This window comes from Falco naumanni, chromosome 11 (genome assembly GCF_017639655.2).
Source record: "Falco naumanni isolate bFalNau1 chromosome 11, bFalNau1.pat, whole genome shotgun sequence".
Lineage (NCBI taxonomy): Eukaryota > Metazoa > Chordata > Aves > Falconiformes > Falconidae > Falco > Falco naumanni.
In genome coordinates, this window is record NC_054064.1 from 8,022,698 (window position 1) to 8,043,190 (window position 20,493).

Below are 20,493 nucleotides of genomic sequence, written 5' to 3' on the forward strand. Positions count from 1 at the left end.
GGGACCAGAGCAACTAGATTTATTTCTCTTAATTGTCTCCAGGAACCAAAGTCCAGATGTTCCTGAGTCTTGAAAGTGACATGTGCCTGAGAGACAGCAAAGCTTTGCAGAGTGTCCTTGCTTTTGACAGATGCCCAACTGCCACGTCGTTGAGGTGCTGCCGCCTCTGTGGCAGAGGACAGCCCAGGTCAGAGAGATTTCTCCCAGGCAGGGAAATCTGGGGCAAGTGTGATCCATGAGCTCTTAGTGAAAGCTCCACAGGTCTGGAGCAAACTGGTTGTTACTGGGAGGAGGGGGCAAGTTTGCCATGGAGATGGCTTTGGGCCAGGATGGCCATGGAAGGGAGCACTTTGTTCAGGTCCTTGGGGAACTGAGGAAGAAGGCATCTCCTTGCTGGTAGTGTATGAAATAGCAACCGAGAGAAAATGTTCCTGCTCCCCCCGGTGGGATACCCAAGGAGGAGATTTGGAGGCAACTAGTATGAAACGGGTGAAAGGGAACTGGTCCTTTCTACCAGGCGTGGATTGGGAACCTTGCTAAACTGAAACTCAGGTTCAGGTGCTGAGCGTTGTCCAACCTGGATCTCTTACGTTAGGCCAGATCTGGGCTCTTGTGAACGTCTGCTGCTGCAGTAGTTACCCAGAGCTGTGCTTTTAAATGACATACACTGCAGAAAGCCTTGCTTTTGTTTTGTTTGAGGATCTCGCGTAAGCTGCATCTGTCTAATCCATGCACTCATTTACCTCACTGTGCTGGGAATGGGGTGAAGGAGACCTCCAGCTTTCGCTTTTCTTTTTACTGCTGTAAACCCTTTCTTTAGTTTTCTGGTAATGTGTTTCTGTAGCCAAGTCTCAAAGAGTGCTGGTCAGCACTGCCCTCCTGGCCTCTTCTCCCAGGGTGAACTGGGACTGGGCTCCAGAATCCATATATAGCTCTTGGAGAGGTTTTCTGAGATGCTGGCTGGTTTCTGTCCAGCTTTGGATGTGCTCGGCTCACTGGGAAGCCGGGTTGTTCCCTGCGCCTCAATATGGTGTTGGGGCCTGCCCAAGTCTGAAGGCATTGGCCTTATATGCATAGGAACAGGCAGTTTCTATATAAATGTTTTTATAAGGGCTATAAACTGTGGTGCTTTGGAGTGTGAGCCAACTGCTGCACGCTGAGCTCAGAGGAAACTTCCCTGCGAGCATCTCGTCCGGACCTCCTTCTCCGCCGGGCTTGTTGTGGTGGTATCCGCAAACAGGAGGGGGGTGGCAGGGACAGGGACAGCCAGGGCAAGGCTTGTCCTGCTCCTGCCAGCGCTGGGTGCTGTTGGTGTGGGGAAGCAGCCCTGAAGGAGCCGGGGTGTGAAACCAGCCACCTCTCCTGGAAGGTCCGTGGGTGTCTGTGTGTGCGCACGTACCCACGGCCCTCCAGGGACGTCAGCTCGCCCTGGCAGCCAGGGTGACTTCGGAGGCAGCAGATAGCACAGCAGGACTCGATAAGTGACCTTCTCCCAGGTCACTGCGTGCCAGGGTCAGCTGCCTGCTTAGCTGCATATCAGGGATGCTTTTTTCTGCTGGTGAAAGAGCAAAGGAGAGATCCCGCTGGAGGAGGAGGAGGAGGGGAGGGCTGGCAGCCGCCACGGACCTGACCCGCTGGGCCGGCTGTGTCTGGAGCTGGTCCAGAGGAGGTGTGGGGGAAGCCGGGGTGGAGGGGAGAGGGAAGAGAGGTGGCTCTGCAGCAATCGGGCTGGTCAGTGCTTCATTTCATGAGCATGAACTGGCCTCCCAGGGTTTTCTGTGCCTCAGTTTCCCCAACTGTAAAGCCAGTGATCTTGCAAACCATCTTACCCTTCTTTTGGTGCAAAACACTGTTGGGCCTTGGTTGAAAGGTGCCGAGGGGGCCTATGCAACACATAAGGAATGAGTGACGGGCTAGATAGAAAGCCTAGTTGCCAGGGCTGACTTTTTCACGATGGGGCTGTAAAGCCATGGCTGGAGCAGATCTCCCTGCAGCAGGCAGTCCGACCCATCTGTGTTTAATGGGGACCACACAACATGGCAGCTGGCCCCAGGCCCGGAGATATCTTTGTAACTTAATAGCGCCCTGCAGAGACAAACAGCACTATAAAGGGGGTACAGATTTTTTTTAAAAGGTATTTAGGCGCCTGGGGCTACAGAGAGGGGTCCTGCAGACTGTTTAAAAGCTGCATGCTGCCCACCTTGGTCGACTGTCCTTATATATTCCCCAGCCAGCAGGATCATGTTCCTCCAGTGAGTGCCTGACTGGAGGCTGCTGGGATAACAGGTGCTCTTCTCTGCTGGGGCCTGCCCTCCGGGCAGGGGTGCCTCAGCCCCGAAAGGTCTCCAAAATCTGGGTCAAAGTGACTTGGGAGCCTGCGATCTAGGGTTTCCAGCAGGACGGGCGCGCCGAGTCACAAGGGCTCCTTCCTTGTCTGGTGATCTTGCCTAAGACGTGCTGGGGCCTCGCTGACCCTGCACAAGGCCTTCTCTGTGGCAAGCATCCTACGTCTGATCTTGGAAAAACGGGGTGATACAAGGCGATCTGCCAGGGATGGTGCTCAAGGCCGTGTATTTCTCCTTTTTGATAAAACAGGGTAGGGGGACAGGCCTTCCCCAGCGGAGGGGCTCTGTGGAAGGGGTTTGATACAACTCCTCTAAGTGTGCTTGGGGTTTGCAGGGGAACCTGGCTCTGACCGGTGGCCCAGCACAGCTGCTGTGGGCCATGTCCCCGGAGTCTGGAGGGGGTGGTGCTAGGGGGGAGCTGGAAGGAGACCTGCCCAGCCTGCCAGGTGGAGATGTGGGGAGTACTGGGGCTGGGAGCCACAGGGGCATCCATCAACCTGCCCAGCTGGCTGCTGGAGAGGTGTCAGAAGGCAACAGCTTTCTGTCGCTGCTGACCTGGGCTGGGGTTGAACTTCTGACCCAGAGATAAAAGCCTTTCCCCTCCCTCCCTGGCTCCGGTGCCCTTTTCCTCGAATTGCCCAGGCTTTCCCGCCTGCATCCAGCCAGGCTCACAATGGAGAAAGGTCATTTACTGTGCTGCTGCCCTTCTGCATCCCATTCCCCTTGGTACCTTCACCATGAGGCCAGCTGGCTCCACCAAAAGCCTACCTGCCTCATGCTTTCCTTCTTCATCCTCTGCTTGCCTTGGCTTTAGCTCTCAGCCCACAGAAGCGTGCCAGTGGATGTGGTATGCCAAGGTGAAAGGAGAAGGGCTGGCGGCCCTTTGGTGGGAACTTTTGGAGAGCCCTGATGGATGATGTAGCTGTGCTTTCACCAGCCTTCCATGCCGCAGAAGCAACTTAACGAAATTCATGTGGGATTTTGGGTTTCACTGGGTCCCCAGAGCCCACAGAGCTGGAGGGTCTTGGGCATGGAGATAAGGGAGGTCTCCCCATGCTTCCCCTCCCTCCTCACCCCACAGAATAGAGAGCTGAGCTGGGGAGGGAGTAACAGGGTCCATGCAAACATGTTAACGTCTGCCGCTGATTTTGTGATTGGAAACGAAGCAACAAAGGGAGGTGGTGCAGCGTGAGGATGGTTTAACCTTGATAAAACAGTGATTTCACCAAGGATGATGTTCTCCCATCTATCTTCATCCATCAAGGCGCTGCTGAAATATGCTGATGAAGCCTGTGGATAGGAGTACAGTGCAGTTAAATGGGGCGTTGCAAACGCTCTCTGTACCCCCGTGACAAGGTGGCGTTACTTACTGTCCAAATTTAGTACAAGGAACAGCACAAACCGCTGCCTTTTGCTCTGTGGGCTGGGGTGGGATGCAGCCAGGGCTGCGTCCCCTCTGCAGAGAGTCGGAGATGGTAGTGGCATCTCAGCACATCGCTTAATTTTCCGCTTTTCTTTAGTGCCACTGAGAGTCACGAGTCCAGAAGCAGTAAATGAATTCAACTTCACTATACAAATGCCTTCCCCTCCTTAGCAGAGGGAGAAATCGGTCATGAAAGATGCCAGGTTTGCAGGTAAGGCGATGGTCCTATTGACTTCGGTTGAACATCGGCTGGAGGGTCTGGTCCGCGGGGGAGTCGGGAATTCCCAGGGCTTTGCTGTTTGTTTGGCTGCCGCGCGTTTTGCCTGTGTGCGCTGTGTTGGAGTAGCAGCAATTAAGCTTTATTTATATGGGGTTTCCCAGCTTGCAGGGTGGGAAGTGATGGTACGTGGGTGTGAGCGCTGCGTGTGAACTTCTCCTCAAGTTTGGGGATTAGCAGCACGGGCCAAGTGCCACAGTCTTTTTTGGTCAGGTATCCGAAGGCGGTTTACCGGCTGCACGCGAGCATAAATGTCCATAGGTCAGTGGTAAACCGAGCCCTGTAACCCAAGCTGCTGTTGTACCCGATCCTGCTGGGATCAGTGGCATTCTGCTGGGGCTATGGCATTGCACGTGGCCCCAGCGCTTCTAGTCTGAATTTCAGCAATGGTGTTCCCCATATCTGAGCTGGGCTGTGCCAATGCCAGGGCAAGCTGGGATCGCCTCACCTTGGGAAGGAGCAAGGTGGAGCTGGCAGGGAGAGTCACTCTGTTCCTGCCGTGCTGTAAGAGCTTCAGGGAAATAAAAAACTGGGCATTGCTGGTGGCATGGGCCCATCCTGACCCTGGGAGGAACTGGGCATTCAGAGTCCTCTCTGAGTGCAGGCACAGCTCAGCTCCAGCCAACTCTTCCTCTTGCAACTGGGTTTATGTTTCTGGTTTGTCTTTCGCAGAGCTGGTAAGGTGTGCGTGTTACCTCCAGGCCTCCTTCTAGACTTCTGCTTGCAACAAGGTAAACCTATCTGCAAATCTTCTGCAGTCAGCGGGGCTCTGACATGGCTCCAAAGCTCTCCTCCATAAATAACTCGGACGGGCAGGTGCCTCCTTACAGACAAGGTGTGTGGTGCAGCCTGGGTAGCTCGCTCCAGACCCGGAGAGGGTAGCTGTTGAAGGACATGCTGCCCAGCTCAGCGCAAGGCCACATAACCTGCTAATGAGCGGGACAGAAAGCCTGATCAGAGGCTGCCACCCACTTTGATTTGGGGACCAGTGCTGTGTTTTTATGCCTTCAGAGCTCTGTCCATCTTCAGTCTTCTGGGCACCCTGGTGCCCCTGCTCCGTGCCAGCCCTTGGACCACTCTTCGGACTCTCAGTTGTTACTTGAGATGCTGCTCAACTACACAGAGACCATCTTCAGCAAGACCACCTCCAGGCATAGGCAACAACATAGACATAGCACAAACTTACAGCCCACAGGTCTTCTCTGTCCTACCAGCAAACTCAGTGCTTACTGGTGGCTTAAACTTTATAATGGCTTCCCTCCTGCTCAGGCATCTCGTGGGACACCTTGCGAGCTGGGGGGTTGGAGTGATGGGCTGGTGCAGGGCATGGGCTTATCAGCTTATAGTGAGGCCGTTTCTTCCCCCTCTCAGCCTCTTATGTTCCCATTCTCCCGTTGCTGCTTCCACTCCTGATGCATTCAGGAGCATTTGGAGGGGGGGGGGGGGGGGAAGTTGACAAAAGAAATGAATTATGCATAAGGAATTAATTTCCTTGATGAATAGGGACTTACAAACTCAATTGCCGTTTGCTTTCAAGGGATGCTTGGGGGAATGGGAGGAGGGAATAAAAGCAGAGGATGGAGCGGAGGGTGAACGGCCGAGCCTGGAAGTGTTCCTGGCCTTTGAGTGGACTTTGAGAAAAAGCCCTGGGTCATTTAAACCATGTGATGGGTGCCATATTCCCATCAATGTGTGGGGTTCTTCGCAGGGGTGAAAATCACAGTGGTGAAGATGCAGCAAATCTAGCAGTGCATCTGTGAATGAGTGCCATCCTTTGCTCAGAATAGGAGGAGAAAAGGCCAGATGAGGATTCGGCTATTTTAATAGTTGGGGAAGCTGTGGCAGGCCAGGGGCCGGTACAGAAGTAGTGCTCGGGGCGCTCATGCTCCAGAAGTTTGTCTTTTTTTCCCTTGTGTGCCCTTCCCTCCTGCATGCTGCTGTGCCCTGGGAGCAGAGCCAGCAACTGGGAGCACTAAAAGCACTAGAGTGAAGATGCTATAAAAGAGCCTTCTGGAAACTTTGCCCAGCCAGAAAAACTTGCCCCCAAACCCAAGCAGAAAATACAGATTCCTGATGGGAAGAGAGAATCTGTCAACCCGAGCGATCTGCCTGGCATCAGGCAGATGAGCTCTTGTGCTGCGTGTTGGTGCACGTGGGAAGAAGTCTCATCCCTTCATGAAGGGATGGGGCCGGTCAGTGTTTTGGAGGAGTAGAGAAGTGCTGGTGATGCCAGTCATTCTTGGGTTGAGAAGTATTTCACCTTGCAAAGCCTCGGGGGCGTTGAAGGGCAGTCTGACCTGGCTGTTGTGGTGCCTGATGAATGAGAGAAGGGGTGGGCAGAGCGAAGCATGAGGGGGAGCCGTGCTGGGCCCTGAGCTCAGCCTGACGTTGGGCAGAGTTAATGCTGGGCAGGTCAGTTCAGCGGCCCTGGCTTCCCAAGATCTGGTTTCTCAAAGCTCATGTGACTCTTCCTGATTCACTGCGAGTAATGTCTGCTTCTCCAACCTTCCTGTCACCTGTGCAGCTTGGAGCAGCCCTATGATAACAAAGAGCCTCATCCTTCTGAAGAGTACCTTCAGGAGAGGGGACTAGGAGCTGGGCGAGGAGGGTGCTGGAAGTGATGTTTGGAGGTGGAGGAGAGGCTGTGCCATGCTGGGGGCTGAGCTGGGCAGCTGGGCTCTGGCTCCTTGCTGGTGGGCATGGTCCTGTGACCATCCTCTCACATTTTAGATACAGTGGAAGTACCTCAGCATCACCTGATGATCCTGCAGATATAGATCCTGCAAGGGAAGCAGGCAGGGACCATCTTTGCCTGCTGTACCTGCAGTCCAGCATCAAAACTGCTAAGCTGATACAGTTTTCTTCCAGAACCTGCAGTTTTCCTGCCCTTTGCAACTTGCATATTACCCTTTAAATGTTGCTGTCTCAGTAGGGTGCTCATGGACTTGGGGTGAAGGTTTGCAGATAAGCAAAGTAAGGCATTGCTGGCTGCTTGGGTATTTTCAGAATCCAAGACAGTGAGCGTTGACAGAAGTTGTGCCAGAGCCATGGTGCTGGGTTCATGTACCACTGTTTGTGCCTGTACACGTGTCTCTGTGCTGCACATCAACCCCATGGCGCACTGCAGCTTGGTCCTCTCCAGCTTGTTCACTGGTGTGATGAGCCTGGGGGATTTGTGCAATACTTTCACCCTGCTCCCCGCTTCCCGGTGCTGTTTGGGCAGGGGGAGGGGTGTACCCCAGGCAAAGACAGCATCCCCCAAACCCCCACCATGGCAGCTGCGCAGAGTTTGGGGTCATGCTGGCCAGCTGAAAGGAGGTGGCACAAGTTCCTCCTGCTGCGGAATCCTGTTTAATCGCTGTTTTTCTTTTCCATCCCCTTCTTGGCCAACCTCCCCTTTCCCAAGCAGAGGGGGATCCACAGGCAGGGGGCTTTGGAAGCTGTCGCTTTGCATTGTGCGGCTGGGGAAAGGTCTCTACCTGCCTTATTTTGTCCCTTTTGCTGTCAGGGCTGACAGTGCTCATGTTTATTTCATCCAGCGTGGCGGCTGTCTCGTTTCCCTATCCTCCGATGTCATTAGCGTGCCGAGAGCGGGCCCTGCAGTGCTCAGCCTAATGAATTCCACTGTGGCTCTTCTCTCCCCACCTCGTTACCAAAGCTCAAGGTGTCAAATTAAACCCAGCCGGGGAAAGCAGAGAGAGAACAAGGCGCAAAAGGAAGAAGGGAGGGGGAGAACATGTGTTGTAGGGGTTCCTTTCGTTCTAGGGTTTCCCCTTTTTCCAGCTATTTTTCCTTTTAAGCTGTTCCCTTTGCAGCTGGGGTTTCTCGTTGAGGCTGGACGTGTTGTTGCTCCAGAGCTGGTGACTTGGGGGCCCTGGATCCTCTTCTGTTGTGGCAGGAGGAGGGATGTCCTCTTTTTTTGTCCCTGCTGCAGAGCACATCTTGGTGTCCTCTGGCTCTGCTCGGTATTGTCCATGCTGTGTGACCATGTCGGAGACAGTGGTGGGTGTGAAAGTGCCGTTTTAAAAACCAGGTGGCTGGGATGTTTTGCAGGTGGTTTTAAATAAAAGCTGTCATCCCTCATCTCTGGGAGCTGGTGAATTTGGAGCAAACTGCTGCGTGTCCTGAGAGCTGAGGCAACAAAAGCCATGCTGACAGTCGCCTGCTGCCTCTAAGGCCACACTCTTCTGAGCCACATTTCACTCTTCTTTAGTATTTCTCACCCCTAGTTTGCCCAGCCCCTGGCACAGGGGGCTTGGGGGACCCCTGCCCAGTGGAGCCAGGGATTCCAGCCCTTGGAGGTGGCCGGACTGTGGCAGGACGCCCGGAGTGATGGCAGCCTGTCCCCAGCAGCCCCCCTGCCCCATCCATCTTGGATCTCATTGATTTAAAATAGTTTTGTAATATAATTATCTCCTTGTGGATGGGCTTTCTCATTACGTCGGCTGCTTCAGCTGTGGTGAGCATATTAATGTGGGATTAGTGCCATGGTGGAGTGTGTGGTAGTGGTGGGGAGGGAGAGAGGGATAGCCCTCTCCACCGGTGACTGTTTCCACCATCCCCCCCCAAACTGGGATGACTGGAGGCTGTGCTGAGCTGCCAGGAGGTGCCCAGTATCTGCTGGGGACAGAGGAGCAGAGCAGGAGCCAAGAGGGATGAGGACCAGCCCTTCTAATACATTGAGAAGCCGGGGCCCTTCTGCATCCCAAGTTTGACATCTTGGGGCCACTGGTGGGTGCTGCTGGGAGGATTTGGCTTGGGGAGCATCAGCCTGGGTGACAGAGTGGCCCTGGGGTGTCTCTGGTGACCTCCTGTCAGGCAGCCCTCGCTGGGCATGAAGTCTGTCCTGTTTGGTTTTGCTTTGGCTCATTTGCTGGGAGGGGAATGCATGGTGGGAAGCAGGGAGAGGCGCCCTGTCCCCTCTGCACAGGATGGAGCAGCATAGCTGCCTCCCTGGGGAACCTGGGTCTTGGTCCCCCAGTCTGGGGAGTGGAGCAGGGACCCCAGAGCTGCTCCACTGCCCACACCAGCAAATTCTGGGTGGAGGGAAGACAACGCAGAGGAGTGGGAAGCCAGATGTGGCTGTCCCCTCCTCCTCACAGCTTGCTGAAGGAGTGAGTGCAGGATGTGGCACTGTTAGGACCTGTGGGACTCTTTGGACTGGCTCTGGCTGTGGACCCGTGGACTGGAGCTGTGGCTTATGGTGGTGGCTGGTAACCCTGTGCAGGGCGGTCAGGATGCAGGTGGATGCACTGGGAGGTGTGGAGCAATTTCACGTGCAATTGGAACTGCAAAGGGAGAGTGGAGGGAGGCGTGATTTAATCACCTCAGCTGGCCCTGGGCCAAGACCACCAAGGTTCAAACACCTCTCTGTCACAAGAGATGCCAGGGGAGTATTAATTGGCATAATTTGTCAACCGTTTGGCGCCTTGTGGTGTGTTGTCCATGCAGCGTCCTGGTGCTCTGGGTTGGGGGGAATTTCGGGGAGCTTTGAGGCTTTTCTGGAAAGTGGGGGAAAGCCACTGGCCTGGGCAGCTCCTGAGGGGATGGTGTGGTGCTAGGGGTTGGTGGAAGGGTCTCCAAAACCGCCTGCCTGCAGGTGAGGAAGGCAGTCCTGGTAGGTTTTGTCTGCAATTCCTGGTGCATCGGCCACTTCCTCGGCAGGTTGGCACAGGGGCTGAGTGGGTGTTTTAAGCCCAGCCCGAACGCCCCCCCGTCTGACCCCGCTTGCTTCTTGAGAAGGACTTGGGACCGAAGATGCTGCAGAGGCAGGACGAACCTCTCCAGCAGCACCTGGCTTGCCAGCTGCCGTGTTCTGCGTGGGCCTTGGTGAGCTCCCTGCACTGCTATGGCACTGAAGATCTGAAGAGGAGTTAAGTGATGTGAAAACTTGCTGAAGGGGCAGTCTGCAATAGAGCAGAAATGTTTTCCCCGCGCTGTCCTGAAAAAAGGCAAGAGAAAACCAAGCACCCCCTCTGATGCGCCTCCTGGTCAAAGGCTCAGCCTGCTAGAAGAGCGAACGACTCCCTGTGCAGCAAAAAGGGGTAAGCATGGCCTGAAATAGACTCAGTGTTAGTAAAATGGACTCGATGTGAGTATCAGCCTGGTATGTGGAGATACTGCTGCTTTTCCTGACCACAGGAGGCATTGAAATGCAGCCGAGTCACCTTGATTTGAGTGGTTCGTATAATGTCCTCTCGGCTGGCTGGTAACAGTGTGACTCTCTGCTCCTCTTCTGAAGACCTGGGAGTTCGAAGGCTTGTGTGACCCGAACAGCCTCATTTATTGGGAGAGCGTGAAGATGTTGTGTGGCAAGTATACCTGTGTGATGCAGGTATCTCCGGGGGTTTCAGGGAAGCTGTGCCAGGCCAGGCTGAATGTGCACCCAGCTGGGCTGCTCTCATTGCCAAAGCTTGGTGGCAGCTGCCAGGGGAAGGAGCAAAAAGGGACAAGTCAGGAGCAGAGTGTCCCTTTGCATGTGTCCCTCCCAAACCCCGGCAGCAAGCAGCAATAGACCTGATGATGATCAGCACAAGTTCCTTCACTCAGCTGGGTGGCTTCTGTTTTGCTCTGCGTGCAAAGCTTCTTGTGTGGCAGGGGACACATCTCCCCACACCGTGCCTCAGTTTCCCCATCTGGTCAGGAAGGTGGATACACATTTGCTCCCACTCTGGAGTGCAATGGAAACAAATCCGTTCAAGCGCTTTGAAGTCCTCTGATGAAAAGTGCCGAAGAAGGACAGAGGCTTATTAGTTGTTGTTGAGAATATCTGTCAGTCCATGGGAGGAGGTGCTGGATGAATTTCTGCTGTCTGCTCTGTCTAGGAGAAGGTAGTGACAGTACTGAGACAATGAGAGCGGGGCTGTCATTCTCATCGAAATCAGTCCTGCAGGCTGAAAACCTCCAGGTTTATAGAAGCTGTATATCCGGGTTGTGATGGGAGGTAGGGCTCTGTCCTGGTGCGTCGCCTTCAAGACCTGGGCAGCCTTTGCTTTCAGGCACCAGTAGAGCCACGAACGTGTAGACTCTATGTGGTTGGTGGTGGCCTTCCTCTTCTGGGAAGGAGCTGCTAGCTGGCTTTTGGGTGCGTGACGTTCCTGCTGACATCAACCCATGGGAGCTTAAGCTGCAGGCCAGCTGGCCACGAGGACTTGTCATTGCATGTACAGAACTGATGGCTTTTGGGGGTAACTGATGTGTGCCTGACTAGTACCCGGACTCGGTTACCTGATAAGCCTCTCCAGAGTCCTAACTCCTAAGTTTCTCTGCAGCTATTAGACCTGTGCCAGCACAGTCATGAACCTCTCGGCTGTCTCACACTCTGGTTTGATTCACAAGCGTCTCCGGGTCTGCAGCTCCCCTGGACAGGAGGATGGGGTAGTGGGTGCAGAACTTGCTGAGTGCTGGTGACCATGTTTGTGATGCTACCCAAAGAGCCTGTCCCTAACAGCTTGGGGATGGAGGCACGGATTTGTCTTGGAGAGTCGTGGATGAGGAAATTACTGCAGGACAGAAAGCTTTCTTCCCTCAAGCAAGCTCATTGTCACCTCCATGCTTTCACCCTCTTGTAAGGCTGTAGCATTGGCTTGTCTTTTAGGGTCTGATTCTTCCGATGGGGTGGTTTGTCTTGCTCGATATGAAATGGCCCAGAGTGAATTGGGTGCTGGGAATTTGGCTGTTGTGGGTGATGTCCCTCATAGTTTGAAGCAGGGAGATCTCTATGCTTCGAGGTTGAGGCAGACAAGGGAGAGTGGGAGTAATCCCTGATGACACATCTTGATGGGACAGCACAGTGTCCCTGGCAGTGAAGGCCATGGAGGACCAGCTGACCTCAAACACTGTGTGTGGGTGAGCACTGACCCGGCGATCGGAGTCTGGACGGTGCCCTCAGCTGTGCTGGAATGCCTCCTTCCTCCCGGGATGCTGCCGTGCCACCGTGCATCCCCATCCACCGCTCCAGCCAGGCTCTGGGGTGCTCTTCTGCCATGGAATGGGATCTCCCCAACTCGTCTTCCCATTTGGTGATGGGTAGGAGCCTTGAGAGCTATCTCCTTTCCCCAGCCCTGTCCTGCGTTCTCCCCCCCTGCTGTGACACTTAACATCTTTCTTGCGGATGAATTTGGCAGTGCCGAGCCGGGCTTTCTTGCCAGTGTGGCAACAGCCACGGCTCCCAGCTTGTTAGACTGAAAGAATGTGCCGTTTTAATTAATGATATGTAAATATCCTTGAATGGGCTGCATTTGCATATTAAGAGAGATTTGCGGAATCTGCGGAGTAATATATTTTAATTAAGGATTAATTAAAAATAATGGGAATTTCATTTCGCCTGGCAGAATCCGTTTAGATCTTCGCACACGTCTGCTCGGGAGCCCGGTCGGAGTGCGCTGCCGGTGCCGTGGTCCGCAGCTGGGGCCGGCCGCTGTTGCTGCTCCTCTCCTGGCTGGGTCCTGAAACCACCGGTGGAGCCAAGCGGCCGGTCCCCTTGGCCGCACAACCCGGCTGCGGGTTTTCGGGCTGTTTTTTGATAGTCTTTATGGCAAAATAAGCAAATGGCTGTGAGACACGGAACACTAGTTGTGTTGGCAATTATGTTAATAGCATGCTATTAGGCTATGATTCTATATGAGCAATTGGGGAGAAGAAATGCCTTACTGAGAGAGAATGATACAACAGACGTCTGTCTTATTGATATAGCTCCAGAGGAGCTTTCTGCGTAATTACACTCGGCCACTTTTTGGAGGTGGGGGAGAGGCTGCGGCCATGGGATGGAGGAGAGAGTGGCCCTCTGCCTGTGCCTGCATCTGAGGCAGGGATGCATTGGGATGCCCTCCTGAAGCTCCTAGGAAGGATTCAGTACCCGTCTGAGATGGGCTGAGTGTCCGAGTATCCTGCGAGCTCTTTGGTGAGTTGGTTCGGATGATCTTGCAGAAGGGATGTGTCTTGCATCGGTGGCTGCAGGGCTGCTGTGGAGCTCTGGGGACCTCGGGTGGACCCCAGGGCTTGGTTGCTTAAACCGTGGTGGTGGAGAGCATCAACGGGGAGCCTCACAGCTTCTTTGGGAAAGTTGGTGTGACCAGGTCATGCCAAGGAGATCGACAAGTAGCTCCAGTGGGACTGTCAAGGCTCTTGAGGGGTTTAGATGAGTGGGGAGCAGAAGGGGAGAGCAGGGGAAGGGCGAGGGTGCTGGTCCCTCCATCCCACCCACCTTTTCCCGGTGCTAAGCCGGCTGCAGCGTATCGAATGCAAATGGTGAAAATGCAGTTTGTGGTAAGTGTCCGCTAATAAATAACCTCCGAGTCTTCTCCCTATCAGGCAGTGACATCCTGCATTTCTCTTCCCCGCCGCACCAGCCCAAGACATTTAATGATGTGGTGCTCCTTACGGGATGTGCCGCCCATGCTAAATATCTCCAGCCTTCACAAAATGGTGGGCAGAGAGCCCAGCCCGGCTCCGGCAGCCCCCGCTCCTCTCCCCCGCAGCCCTGGGCAGAAGGCTCAGCATCCCCCTCCCCATCCCCGGTGCTGGGCGCAGACCCCTCTGCTGCGCTCGCCCGTGGTCGCTGAGAGGATTTCATTAACTGCATGAAGTAAAAAATAATCAATTTCAGATGTTCCCAGTGTTTGTGGTAATGGTCTCTCTAACCATTCTGATTAGCCGAGTGAAATGGAATTTTTCTTTTAAATTACAGCGCGTTGACATTAAATATAGGCAAACTTTGTGTGCGGGGGGGGGGAGGGGACAGGATTTTTACATTCATCCCTGTCCTCCTCCCTCCCCGTCCATCACTCACCTAATCTTTCTATCACCCCCTCCCCAATCACACTGAAATCTCCAGCAACTTCTTTCTGCTACCCACCAGACTGGGATTTTTCACCCTCCCCCAGGCTTTGTGAAACGTTTCTTGAGGTTTAGGGCTAGTGGGGTGTGCATTTTTCCCTTTTTCGTAAAATTATTTTTTTATTTTTCTTAACATTTTCCACGGTGTTTTGGGCTGGGACCAGTGCCACCGCCAAACTGGGCTTCTTCGCCCCATCCTCCTGGTTCCTTCCCTCCGTCCTCTCGGATGCGCGCGTGGTGTCGCTTCGGTTTTGCCGCTCTCCCTTTTTGCTTAGCGGTTTCCTCTGGGCGTCCCGAGCGGCGCAGTCCGCAGTGAAATCGATAGCGAGAGCCGTGGCCGTGTGCCTTGGCGAGCAGGCTGGGCTCCTTCCTCTGGCTGGCTCCCCTTACCCACCTCCCGTACCCCTTCTCTTTCCCCGGGCTGAATTTTTTTAGACTCCAAACAAGCTTGCAGCAATCCTTCTGTAATTTTTTGTTTCCTTTTTATTTATTTTTCATGCATTTTCCCCCTACCTTCCTTTATTCACCCTCTCACCGGCGTGCGGCGGTGGCTGCGGGTGGGCGCCGGTGTGGCGCAGCCCAGCCCGGGCTTTGGACTTCTCCTTTTGATAAGCTGTCATCCCCTGGCCCCGTGCGGGGATTTGATCAGAGCGCTCTCTTGACCCCGTGGAAGACATTAAACACCCTCCCAGACCCTTTTCTCCGTCTCCATCTCTGAACCTTTCACTCTCCTTTAATGAGAATTTCTCCTAATTATTTCAGTGGCTGCAGCACAGGGACCGCAGTGTAGTTAGATCTTGATACCGGGACGTGACTGTTATGCTGATAAAGGCAAAAGATCAATAATTTAGGCCCTAGCGTTAATGGCAGAGCTGAGAGCTTAAGTGTCTGTATTCAGGTTTAGTCCTGAAGGTTCCTGGAGTATTAATGATTTCCAGAGAAATTCCCCCCCACACCTCCTCCGCCTTCCCCTTTCCTTGCGCTGCTGTTGCTTTTTCCCCAGTCCTGTCTCTTTAAAACCCTTTTCTCCTCATTTTTTATTTTATTTTGGGTTGGTTTTTTTTCCTTGTTTCCCTACTCTGCAGCCTTTCTGCTTTGCTTTTGGGTTGCCCCTGGATTGCCTGTACACATTTATCTGGGGCTGTGGCGGTGTGTTAGAAAGCAAAGGGAGGGAGTGGAACCTGGTGAGGGGGAAGCATTGAAGGGTGGGCTAAAAAAATTATCCATTTCTTTCTGTTTTGCTTTGAGGACTGCGGGATGGGCCCCGCTCAGGAGACGAGCCGTATGGGCGATAGCTTGGGTCAGGTCGTCTTCTGTACGAGCTGGAGGTCTCCATCTGCGGTGGAGGTGCCATGCGGTGTGACAGTGCAGGCAGGGTTGCCTTCAGCCCTGTGTGGGGCCATGCCCTGGTCACCCACGGTGACGCCCTGCCACTGTGCCCACAGATGCCAAGTGAAGGGGGAAGACCCCCCCTGAGTGGGAAACGCTGCTGTGCTCTGTTTTCTTCTCTTCATTTCAATAAACACTTGCCAAACCCGCAGTGCAGAGCTTCTCCCTCTCCTCTGTGCCCTCGCAGAGCCATTTTTGCTACCAAAACTCATGTCCCTGCCCATTCGTGTCAGCTTGAAGGGGGCTGCTGGCGGGGGGGCACGTGTGCTGTGCATCTTGTGCAGAAGATGCTCCAGCATCGTGATCGCTAGCTGCTTTCCTACACTTGTCCTTTGGGAAAGGTCCCGGCACCGCTTGGTGCAGGGGTGGGTTTGTCCTGAGGATGCTGGGCTGGTTGCGGGTGGGGTGGGAGAACGGGAAATGCATCTGCCGGAGATCCTGGTGCTCTGTGCTTTGTTCTTCCCAGCACCACAGTCCATCTGCCTTCTTGCTTGCTGGGTTTCCTCCCCCAGGCCAGCTCATCTGAGCCAATCTGTGGCTGTCCGGGAAGTGTTTGGAGGCCCAGGGTGGAAAGGGGGAAGTTTGAGAGAAGAGAGAGGGGTGGGAAACATTAACCAGTTTTCTAGTGAGTCATAAGCACGTACCGCCTTGTTGTTTTGGGTTTTTTTTGTTGTTGTTGTTGTTTGTTTTTTGTTTGGCTGTTTTTTGGTTTTGTTTTCTTTTGGGGTTTCATTGAGCCTGTTGGTTCTTGAAGGTTCAGGACATACTGAGTTGATTTGAAAGAAGATGACAAATGATGAAGGGAAGTTGGGGGATAAAGACTGTTATCCATGAGGAGCTGTGCCTGGGAAACACTGCAATACGCATTAGCTGGATAATGGGAATTTTGCCCAACTTACCCCTGTCCTGATTGGGGAAGAGAGCTGTGGGGTGTGTGGATTTCGTGGCTTTTTGGTCTGTTTGGTGCCCTGGGCTGTCCTTTGCTGCAAAGGGAGTGGAATGGGAAGGATTTCTTAAGAGTTGCAGAGCCATTCCTGTCCTGTGGTGCTCCAGGTCTCTCCTGAGGGATCCCTGATCTGAGCTTGCCAGTCCTCCGCCGCTGTCCCCAGTCCCCGATCTGGGTGGGAACTGGCAGAGAATCCTCTGTCCCTAGTGGTGTCAGGAAGCGTCTTGTATGTCCCAAGCGCCACAAACCAGACACCCCAGCAAAGCTGGAAATACTGATCTGCGTTTTCTAAGGATGTTTTAAGCAATGGGGGAAACTCCTCTGTTGAGTCTTGATCTGATACCAAATGCTGTGAGCCTCATCTCTCCCAAGACTCCTGGAGCTTTGAGGGGAAAAATGTCTAGAACTGAGTATCCCACCGACGTGGAAGCGGTGAGTGCTGGTGAGCTCATCCTTCCAGCCGCAGAGCTGATACCTCTCTGGTTTCTTCCCTTTCCCTTTGCTAGCAGCTGGAGGGTCATGCTGGCATCCAGGGGATGGTGTGCTCCTTTGCACACCCGTGTCTTTGCTGGGCTTGGACGAGTAGAGCAGGCTGGGGCTTGGTAAGCAGTCCTGTAGCTCCACAGTCCAGCTGGCTCCTCCTAGCCGGCTTGCCTTGGCAGGGCTAGCCAGAATATAAATTAGTTGCAACTTATTGTAGTCACTGAAGTATAGAAATATAGCTGGGGGCATGCGGGGAAAACATCTGGGCAGTGCAAAAGGGCTTGTTGGCTTTTATGTGATGGCATTATTTGGGGCTGGGAGTGAACAACCTTAAAAGCAGTTCTTTTCAAAGAAAAGGTGTTTCAACGCCGCCTGGTTCCGTCCTGTTTACAAAAACGCGTGCTTATGTGTACGCCTATATCTGTATATGTACACTCGTAATGGCATATATGGGAATGCAGGTGTGGAAGGCCAGGAGTCTGAGCTGTTGGCCGGGTGGGTAGAGGCTGTGTTGTGGAGGCACTCTGGGGAGTAAAAGAGCCCCATGGTTCCATTTCTTCATGCAGGGTGGGGACCTTGCATCCTGATCCCAAATCCTTTCTTTGATTATTGAAAAAATTGAGACCAACCTTGCTGGAAACCTGGCCATGTGGGACCCAGGGCCAGTTCCCTGGTGTTGCAGGTGGTCATCTCCTGTTATCCAGGCAAGAAACCTCAGCATCATCTTCAGGGTCTCTTCAGCTTTCCTTCTTGCTTTTCCTAGTGGGTCTCCATTTACTCTCCTGGGCAGAAGATGCAACAGCCACCTAATGTTCCTGCACGGGTGTTTCCCGGGCGGTTTATGGATTTGTACTTCGGTGTTTGGGTGCCAAATTCAGTTGACTTCAGTAGGTTCTTCCTTATGCAAGGCTGCCTGAGGCATGTGTTGGATTTACCAGGCTTGGTCAGGAGGTTGATTTCTGGATGCTCAGGCTGTGCAGGTTGGGTATTTGCGGAACTGGTCTCAGCCGGCTTTAGAGAGGAGAGAACTTTAAGGACAAATATGAGTAGCTGTAGGTTTTTGTAGCAACCAAACTGGTGGTGAAGTAGGGAAGGATTCCCCAAAGTGCTTTGCCTATATTTGTTGCGGGTAGCCCTGGGGAGCAGGTATTTGTATCTGAAATGTTAATAGAGAGACTGAATTGAATCGTGTGTGCTGTCGGGGGAGCGGTAAAAGCCATTTACAAAAGAAGCCAAGAGGAGATCAGTAGAAACGCACACAAACCCTAAAAATCCCAATGTGACGCCTGAATAATCACCCATTTGTCTGGGGAAAGAGATTAATCCAGCCAGGGTTCAGTTTAACAGGATTATTGAATGTGGGAAGGGGGGTGGAGGGAGGGAAGGCTCTGGGATTTTCCATATGACTTCAGACCATGGATCTTTCTTTTCCAATGGCCCCTGCAGGACGGGGAAGCTTCAGAAGTTGGGGTGGCTTGCCTGGGTGTTGTGTCAATGGGTGAGCTGTAGTGGGGTAGTTGGGATCACAGAGGTTCGACACGATCCTTCCCTCCGTGTCACGCCGCTGGCTAGTTTGGGTAGATGAGGAGCTCGTTGGGGTAGAGACCATGCCTGATGGTACGTGCTCCTTGCAGGGAGCTGGAATTGGACGTTTGGCATTTTTTAACCCTGCCACAAAGAAATAAGTTTCATTCAACCAACAGCATGAAGTCCCACTACATCTCCAGGGGGGCTGCCATCAGGTCAGTTGTGTCCATTGCAGCGCTCCTGGAAACACCTGTCTTTGGATGAGTCCAGACAGGGACATGGCAGGGCGGGGGGAGAGTTTTTGGAGGGACAGACACCTTCATTAGCCTCTGAGACGTTAATGGGGCTGGATTAGCCGTTCACTACCAAGGGACAGTCGTGCCTCCTGAAGCACCTGATGCTGATGAAAACCCTTTCACTGGGGTCATCTCCTGGAAGGTGTTTGGGGACAAGATGTTTTCTGTCCCTCAGTGCTTGGCTGCCCTGTGGCCCTCGTCGTGGCAGCTCTCTTGTCATAAGCTCCTTGCTAGGCATTAATGTGTTTTCTTCTTAAAGCAGCTTTTTACTCTCAGAAACAAGGTGATTTGTGGATGAGAAGGGAGACAGTGCTGCTGCCTCTACAACATCCCCACAAAGCAGATCACACAAAACAAAGCAAAAGGAGAGATGTTTTTATGGCATTGCCTGCATTTATGTGGAACTAGATAGGAGCGTGTGTGTCTGTCTGACTCTTTGTGCATGCTTTATAATGTAAAGCAACCACAGTGTCTCTACGGTGTTCCCAGAGAGCTGTTGGTGTGTTGTCAGATACTGTAACTTCTTTTAAGTCTTTACTCGTGTAGAGTATATTGCGTATTTGGTGATCAGAAAAAGAAGCAGGAGAATAAAAGTGGGAGGAAAAATGAGGGCCAGCCCCGGTTGTCCTGGTGTTGCGGTATCTTCCTCCCTGCCCTTGCCTGCCTTGGCTCTTCAGATGAATATTTGTTAGTTTTTTGATGGGACTTTTTTTTTTTTTTTTTTTTTTTTTTTTTCGGAAGGGGGGGAACTGTGCTGGAGCTCCCTTCTTCCCTTTGGGTGGTGGTGATTATTCAGGGAGGGGTGGGGTAAGCAAAACCCTCGGCATTCACGTAAACAACACGTCACTGTTGTCATCATTTTCCTGTTTTGCTGTTTCCATGCATCGTAACCCACAGATGATGTGTAAAAAGCCTTTCCACAAGCAGCGTCACCTCTTACAGACACGTGAGAGTAATAAAAGCAGTGATGTCTTTCCAGCCATTCTTTCTTCAGCCTGTCCTGCTCTTCTCCTCTGTGCAGCAGGACTCAGTGTCCTTTTCCAAACTGTATTTGCTTCCCATTTTCGCACTCCCAGATGTCCCCACTCTCCATGCCCCAGTCCCTCTTGCTCCCTCCACTGCATGGTTTCTGTCAGCTCCATCTCTTCAGCAGTGCACGCAAGGAGCCAAGGGCCAGGGATAGAGAGAAGATGCAGCTGCCTGCATCCGTACCTGTATTTCCCTGGGGAATGTAATGGGGATGCAGAGGTGGAGGGCTTGAGGAATCCTCAAAGACCCAGGAGTCTTCCAGCACAGATGTCCCCTTCCATCTCTGGCACGTCGTAGCTGCAAATGCTCATTGGAGCCTGTTCTCTCCAGGGTTGGTATTTCCCAGCATAGGCAGGGAGCCTTTCTCCGATGATGATGATACGCGGGACAGCTGCAGGCGGCGCCCCAAGGCCAGCAGCCAGGTAGAGCTCCCTCTCCTAATGTCTGGTCCTTCTTAAGTCATTTAAATAGCAAATAAACTCCAGCGGGCTCTGCAGAAGGGTGAGGCTGGGGCTCTGCTTGTCCGTTGTTTCCCCATGCCAGGGCTGTGCTGAGGCAGGGATGAATGATTGGGACTCAACAAGGTGTTTAAACACCAGAATTGAAATTAATGTCCCCTCATTGCTGGTGAGGCTGCCAATACATTACAGCAAGCACCTTCCCAAAGTGAAATGAATGTTCGTTTATGCTCATGAAATATACATCAAAACATGTTGGTGGGAGAGGCCGCTAACGAGGGAACCATCCGGCTTTCTGTTAATTCCCAGCTGGGAGCGGACACTGCTCCTCACCTCTTCTCTTTCTTCTCTGGGCCTTAGATTTGAAGCCTAACCCGTTCACAGCTGTGTATCCAAAAGCATTAATATGGCTTTAATGAAAACTCCGGTTGATCTGTCCAAAGATATTGATGAGTGGTCCTCAATCGTATTAATCTTCTCATT

The 20,493-nt window shown here is 53.0% G+C and overlaps 1 protein-coding gene across 2 annotated transcripts in view; it reads left to right on the forward strand.

Moving 5' to 3' along the window:
- The window catches only part of PBX1 (PBX homeobox 1), a 135,093-nt gene that overhangs the window by 44,597 nt on the left and 70,003 nt on the right, over positions 1–20,493 (forward strand). The gene's annotated exons all lie outside the window — the stretch shown is intronic.